This window comes from Carassius carassius, chromosome 37 (assembly GCF_963082965.1).
Source record: "Carassius carassius chromosome 37, fCarCar2.1, whole genome shotgun sequence".
Classification (NCBI taxonomy): domain Eukaryota; kingdom Metazoa; phylum Chordata; class Actinopteri; order Cypriniformes; family Cyprinidae; genus Carassius; species Carassius carassius.
In genome coordinates, this window is record NC_081791.1 from 10004452 (window position 1) to 10011600 (window position 7149).

Here is a 7149-nt window from a genome sequence, read left to right on the forward strand (position 1 = left end):
CTAAAAGTTTGTTCATGTAATGAATATACAAATGAATATGTGAATCAGATTGCAGCATTTAGGGTTCATATAAACAGAAGTTTCAAAATCTGAAATTGGATTGGATTGATTAAAATTTGTGCATCTAAACATACCTAGTGATCACGATTAATCACATCCAAAATAAAAGTTTTATTTTACATAATATATGTATACATAATATATATGTAATATAATTTATTATGTAAAACAATTTTTTTTGATGCAATTAATCACTATTAATCATTTGACAGCACTAATAAATACATAAAACCACTTTAAACTTCTAGACAAAAAATGAAGCCAAAGCTGTGCCTTTCAATAAATCCATTCATTTCCACTTAACAAAATGGGGAAAGCACCTTGTGACATCATCACGCTCTGAATAAAGAGCAGGTTGAAGCTGTGGTTATCACAAAGCCCGCAAGTGTGTCGAAACCTAAATCCCACATACAAGCTTATAGGAAATATGGTCTTTTAGACACATGCACACACGCAAACATCCAACACACCCCCACACACTCCTGCTGTTAGCAAAAAGAGTGTAACGGGGTGAAGAGCTCATGAATACAGAGTTCCAGCTACATGCTGTGCACTTTAATTCCAGAACAAGGCTTGAGGAAGACAGAGAACAGAGGGCACCATCCCTCACCTCCGCACTTTGTGTATACATAGATGAATATAACTCCAATTTCCTAAAACTCAGGAAATTGTCTATTTTGGGAAGTTGAAATCCTGGATCAAGCCTGATCTGTTCTGCTTGGACGAACCCAAGAGCTGGCAGCAAGCTGTGCCGGCCCATGTATAAAGAGGGTACTGGCGAGTGTTTACTGATTTGGAACGTCACATGACTGCAGAAATGATTAGATCTTTGTGCTTCTATCATAAGATATGTTATGCTGGCGTATATTTTATGTAAATCATGATTAAGCTACATTCCCTGCAATGTCTTGCAAGCTTTATCTTTATTGCGTAATGTAGCAGCACACTACTATTTTTAACTGATGCTGCTACCTTTGTTTATCATCTTATTAGGCTTTTTATATACGTTTTTATTTTTATGTTTTCATTTTAATTTTAGATATAAAGTTTTATTTTGTATACTTTATTTCAGTTTATTTTATTTGAGTTTTTTCTTCTTCTTTTTTTTAAAGGAATAGTTCATCCAAAAACTACATTTTCAGAAAATGTGCACACCCTCAGGCCATCCAAGATCTAGTTTTTATTTTTATTTTTTTAAATTTATTTTTTTTATTCTTCAAAACCATATTGTGGATAGTGGACTCATGTTTTAGCAACAGTTTGAAGTTAAAAACATCTTGATGATGGATTTGTTTCTTACAAAAACAGCTTTTTTCTCCACAAGATATTAAAGGGGTCATGGCATGACAAAACAAATTTGCCTTGATCTATTGGCATATAAGAGGTCTTTTTTATCATTAACACCTGCAAGTTTCAGGGCTTAAAATGTCCTCCGCATTATATTTTATTTTATTTTATTTTATTAGCATTAATTTAATCAAGCTCCAAAAACAGCACCCATTCATTGCAGAGGATCCATTGGTGACCATGTGATGTGATGCAATACTTCTTCAAAATATGTTCTGATGAAGAAATACCCTCAGGCTATTCAAGAAGTAGATGAGTTTGAGGAATTTTCTATTTTTTTTTTTTTTTTTTGAGTGAACTATTCCTTTAATAAGACCAGTTGAACTACACACCACTAAAGCAACCGAGGAACTTGGTTGCATAATAATTGCTCAGGTGACTGGCCCAAAACATTTTCCTGGAACCAGTCGCCCTTGAACAAGATGACAGATTTCAGACTATGCACCCGTGGTGGGTTCTGAGACAATCCAAATGGTAAACTGAGATTGATGAGAATGGCAAGAGATCCAGATATCAAACTCACAAATACTGAACTTGTACCTTTCTAAGCATCTCTATGTTTGGAATTCTCTCCATCTTTCAATCTGTAGAGATCTCTTGATTTTATGGCGGTTTCTGACACTCACGCCCTCATTCTTCCCCTCAGATGACCTCCAATCCCTATTTAAGTCCATTCGCGTCAGCCTGATTGTGTGTCTTCCCTCTTAAAATATTTAAGATGTTTTTGCTGTTAGTGTTCACTGCTGAGGTGTGCTCTGAGTACATAAGTGTGTTACAGTACACAGCTATGCTTTGCTCACTTTTAGCTACGAAACACTTATGAGACATTATATGTTGCATTATATATGAATCTTTGCTGGAATCTCCTGAAATCTTTCACATGCGCAGGTCTGCACATGTAGATTGTAAATCTTCACTGCATAAACATGTTGCTAATGGCTTCCTGCTGCAGATGTTGAACTGCTGACATTGGTGCATCACATATTAAATGCAAGCAGTACAAATTATAGTTTCTCCAAGGCATACTGTCAAAATGCCAAAGCAGTATAACCATCATGAGAGCCTGAGGAATTTGGGGCAATTTTGTGTCATTTTGTGAATTTCTTCATTGACCCAAAAGCCAATTTTGTTTTTGCATTCTAACAAAATATATTGCATGTTTATGTGTGTAATGCTTTTCACAATATATATCCTTTCAAAGCAGCTTTACTGAAGAGCCAGAGGCGATTAAGTCAAAGGAAAAAATGCTAGATAGATTGTTCACGCTGCATTCACAGGGGCAAACTGGCATCTACAACACATTTCTGAGGGTCACACTTGCTCAAAAATGTGCGCGTGATGGTGTCGGTGGCCTTTTTACAGTAAGTGTGTTTGTGTCAGCAATTAGACACAGTGCCCCACTTCCAGCAACAGAGGATTTCAGTCCAGAGCAAACGCTAGTTGAACGGGGCTCTCAACAACACTAGAAAGTGTGTGGTCAAAACCAGAAAACAGTCAGACAAGGAAGATCATGAGCCAAATCAGAAATGACAAAGCGATAGTGAAAGCACTAAACCAGAATAATGAGAAGAAATGATTCAGAAGCATTCAATAAACAGCCTACGGAAGATTCTGTGTGGATCCGCAAACACCTCATTTACAGAATGAGTAAAAAGAGGGTGTCAGTATTTCACATGTTGTCTCACGATACTGGAAAGGTCAGAGGTCAGTTACATGAATGACCTTAATACAACAACAAAATCTCTTTGGCTTTATTCACATAAATCCCCTTTGTTTATCAAATATGATTTTTTTGTACTGTTCCCTAAGTGATGAAATCTGCTTTGTTTATTCACAATGCAGTCTATATATAATAAATCTACATAGGTCCCTAAAGGCCCAGCTTGAGCGCAAGCCTAATGCCATTAGACAATATATTTTCTTCATATAAAAAGCCCAGTTTTCCAATCTTAGTTCACTTTAGCCCTTCATTTAGACTCTTCATGTCAACAGAAAAACACATACATAAACACCCACACCTTTAATTATCTTACCCAGGCTCCTTGTTATCAGTTTGAGTAATAAGCTGAAGTTCATAAACACAAAACCATCCGCAGCCGAAGTCAAACATCTGCCCACAAAAACTGCTGCTATCTTTCTTTAAAACCTTGTGCTATAAAGGGAAAGGCAGAAAGGTAGTTGGGCATCAGAGCCAATCAGCTATGAAACGGTTCCTTGCCACTGACATTGGCCACAATATTAGCCTTGAGTGAGCACAGCAACTTCCTTTCAGCCCTCGAACCCCCCTTCACGGAGGTTAACAGCAGGAGGAGAGGAGAAATAGAGCAGAAAAGGAGAGATAATGAAGGAGAGACAAAGAAAGTATGATAGAACTCAAGCAAAAACATCCAATCTCCTGGTTTAGCTTTGCCACCTGTCAAAATCGTGGGAATTTACTAACCAAATGCAAGTAATCAGTGTAAACACTGGCTAGGCCATGGAAGGCTAACCACGGTCAGAGTCCCAAAATCAACATGGCACTCAAAATCTCAGAGCCAAAGTAAAGACGCAGACACCACCTCTCAGACTGCTGCTGCTACACACACACTAATCAAAGACCGCTTGTAAGCGAATGCTAATCTTCAACCAACATACTTGTACATTCATTAGAAACTAAAATCATCAGTCGACAGCTAAATTAGATGATGGTTAGTTTAGCAGAGGCTCTGCTTCCTTAGTTACTTCCACTTCCTTTAAAAAAAGAGAAATGAATAAGTGGGTTTTGTTGGCTCAGCAAGTCTTGTTAGCTAGATATAATCTAAAGCAGTCCTTATCATAGCATTAAATGAGATATGCGGCTTATCCTGCACTGCTATTCAGAATCTGCAGTGCAATGGAAAAATAAATTATATTTAGCTGAGTTGCCAGATTGCTATCTGAATTGAATTTCATGAGAGAGACTAGGTGGCATGAAATAATATGAAGACAATACATGCCATATACATTTTTTTTCACTGTGTCATTCCTACTAGTTTCATGTAACAACAAATGTAAAACACAGGCATCGTTCAATTCTTGAACAAATGATACCCCTGAGAAGTGCTTTTCAAAGAATTTTTAGAAAGTCATATAGTCGTACTTATCAGTCTTAAGCACACAAAGTCGTGGCCAAGTGGTTAGAGACTTTGATTCTTAATCCTGAGATTGTGGGTTCGAGTCTTGGGCCAGCAATACTTTGACTGAGATGCCCTTGAGCAAGGCACTGAACCCCCAACTGCTCCAGCATAAAGTCTGCCCACCAAAACCAGCATAAATGGCTGCCCACTGCTCTGGATGTGTGTGTGTGTGTGTGTTCACTGCTGTGTGTGCACTTTGGATGGGTTAAATGCAGAGCACAGATTCTGAGTATGGGTCACCATAGTTGGCTGTATGTCACATCACTCACTCAAATTACAGTTTTGATTCAGTCTTATATTAGAACAATTATTATTATTTTTTTTTAATACAAACAATCTCTAAAACACACCAAAAAACTATTGCATTTTTATTTCATTCGTATTTTTTAATTGTTATAAACAAATAAGCAGTGTTGGTGGTAACGCATTAGATGTATCGCAGATTACTTTTTTCAAGTAGCTAGTAAAGTAACGCATTACTTTTTAATTTACAAGAAAATATCTAAGTTATTTTTAAAAAAAATTAACACCACTTATTTGTTTTTCCGTTTATTGACTGACAAGTCTACTGTTCCCATATTGAGAAAAATTGAAAGTACAGCAGTGTTGTGTGCACTGTGTGAACATTATCTAGTTCTATACTAAATGAGAATGTGCATTAATTCATCCCACTTACAAAAAATGAATTAAAAGAGTGAAATGCAAACTATAATATACTAGAATATGACGCAAACCTGCAATAATTAAATATGTTAACACAAATGTAAATAATCTCATTTTTTAACTAATGGCTTTGCAGCTGACCTTTGATGATCTAGTTCAACCATACTAATAAGCAAAAATGACTTTAGATAAACTAACAATTGTGCTTCATTCATATAAGGTTTTTTTTTTTTTTTTGCTGACGTGTTGAACCTTCTTCTCCTGTATAGACGTGAATTTACTTTTCCTTCAGCCTGAGGTTTATTCATTACACTTTTTGGTGTGAAAATCTGCTACAAATGGAACTTCTTATATAAAAAAAATGTATAGTAGTGTATACTTTTGCAAACAAGTTATTACACTTTTTGATGGATAAATAAATAAATAAACAGACTAAATTTATATATTTCCCATAACAATTTTAATTCAACAGTTGATGCCAATTTTTTTCAATAACTTTTGTAGATGAATATAAACTGCCTATATATATGTAAGTTTACTTAGAAAACTTGTTTTATTTTAAAACAATGCAAATAAAAACAAACACTGAATGGGACAGATCTGGGTGGACAGTGAGCTGCCAATAAGTGTTAAACACAGATTCGAATCTCTTTGACAATGTTTAAAAAGTGTCCCAGGACGCACCTCATGAAGTTGAGGGGATGCCCAGAGAGATAATCAGTCTTGACCAAAGTTGTCAGCTTTAAGTAAGATTTTATTACAAGATTTTGCTACCACATAATTTCCACCTTTATTTCACAGTTTTGACGGACTATTATTCTAAATAAAGAATGAACAGCTGAGGCTGAACCTTTGACTAAAATATATATCACTCAGTGTCTTTGATGACAGGTAAAAAGCATGAGGCACTAGGAGAACTCGGGATGTCTCAAACTTATCAAGAGCAGGTTTCCCCTGACTGTGTCTGTCGAGGGAACAGGGTGTAACTCTGACCCTCCCTTTTTTCAGAAGCACTAGAGTCAGTCAGTGAACTTATAATAACAACAACACCCATGAGCCCACATATACAGTACATACAGAAAAATGGCACATGCACTGTATGTACAGTAAGCCAAGGCAACAGGCAGACTGCTTCTTTAAGAATGAGAAAGTGAAGGGGGAACTGAGAGGGAGAGGGAGGGAGAGCATGCAATCGCAACGGTGGAACGTCAAATCGCCTCACTACGCTTGTTCTTCAGAACTCCCAGTGTGCGGTTACATTAGCTGAGCAAAGGGAGCGAGAGAGAGAGAGAGGTGGTGGGGGGAATAGGGCATGTCACAGGAGCCTACCTCACACACAGCTGCAGGGGAGGCAGGTGGCAGTTTGTCCCCTTCTGTCCTGCGGCAGAGACCCCAAACCAGTGAGCCGAGAAGGGGTGTCAGTGTCCCGGTGTACTTTTTTCCTCTTCTGTCCTGATATCTATCTTCCTGCACCCTGTTGCACTGTGGTCACCGCATTGCTACGAAGTTTGTCAAACTTTCAAGTGACTGTCAACACAGAAGTGAGAGTGAGAGAGGCTGGACGGAAAGTTTTAAAAGAGACGAGTGAAAAAAAGAAGCGGTTTCAATTTCCTGAACTACCTTGCTCTCTCTCTCTCTCTCTCTGTTCGAGTTGTAGCTACCAGAGGCAGTGAGCTGGCTGAATGGGGACGGCTAGAGCCATCTGTTAAAACACGCCTGCCTCTTTTGCTTTACTCACATTCTCCCTCAATTGCCGGGCGACCGAGGAGGAGGGGGGAGGCAAAGAAAGAGAGATACTGAAAAAAAAAGGCTGTTCTGCCTGCTGGTACCCAATCTGAACACACAAACACTCACATAGGGCAGCACAGGCGGAGCTTGCGGACTCAGTGAGTGAAAGGGGAAAGCTTGGCTTCGGTGTGCAGTA

At 38.0% G+C, this 7149-nt stretch overlaps 1 protein-coding gene across 4 annotated transcripts in view; it reads right to left on the minus strand.

Moving 5' to 3' along the window:
* Positions 1-6916, minus strand: part of LOC132117969 (extracellular sulfatase Sulf-2-like) — a 164053-nt gene extending 157137 nt beyond the window's left edge. For 2 of the 4 annotated variants that reach the window (XM_059527389.1, XM_059527388.1), the window contains exon 1: positions 6555-6916. The gene's annotated coding sequence lies outside the window, so the exon portion shown is untranslated. The remainder of the gene's footprint in view (positions 1-6554) is intronic. The other 2 variants (XM_059527385.1, XM_059527390.1) reach the window with 2 other exon arrangements.
* Between the last annotated feature and the right edge of the window lie 233 nt (positions 6917-7149).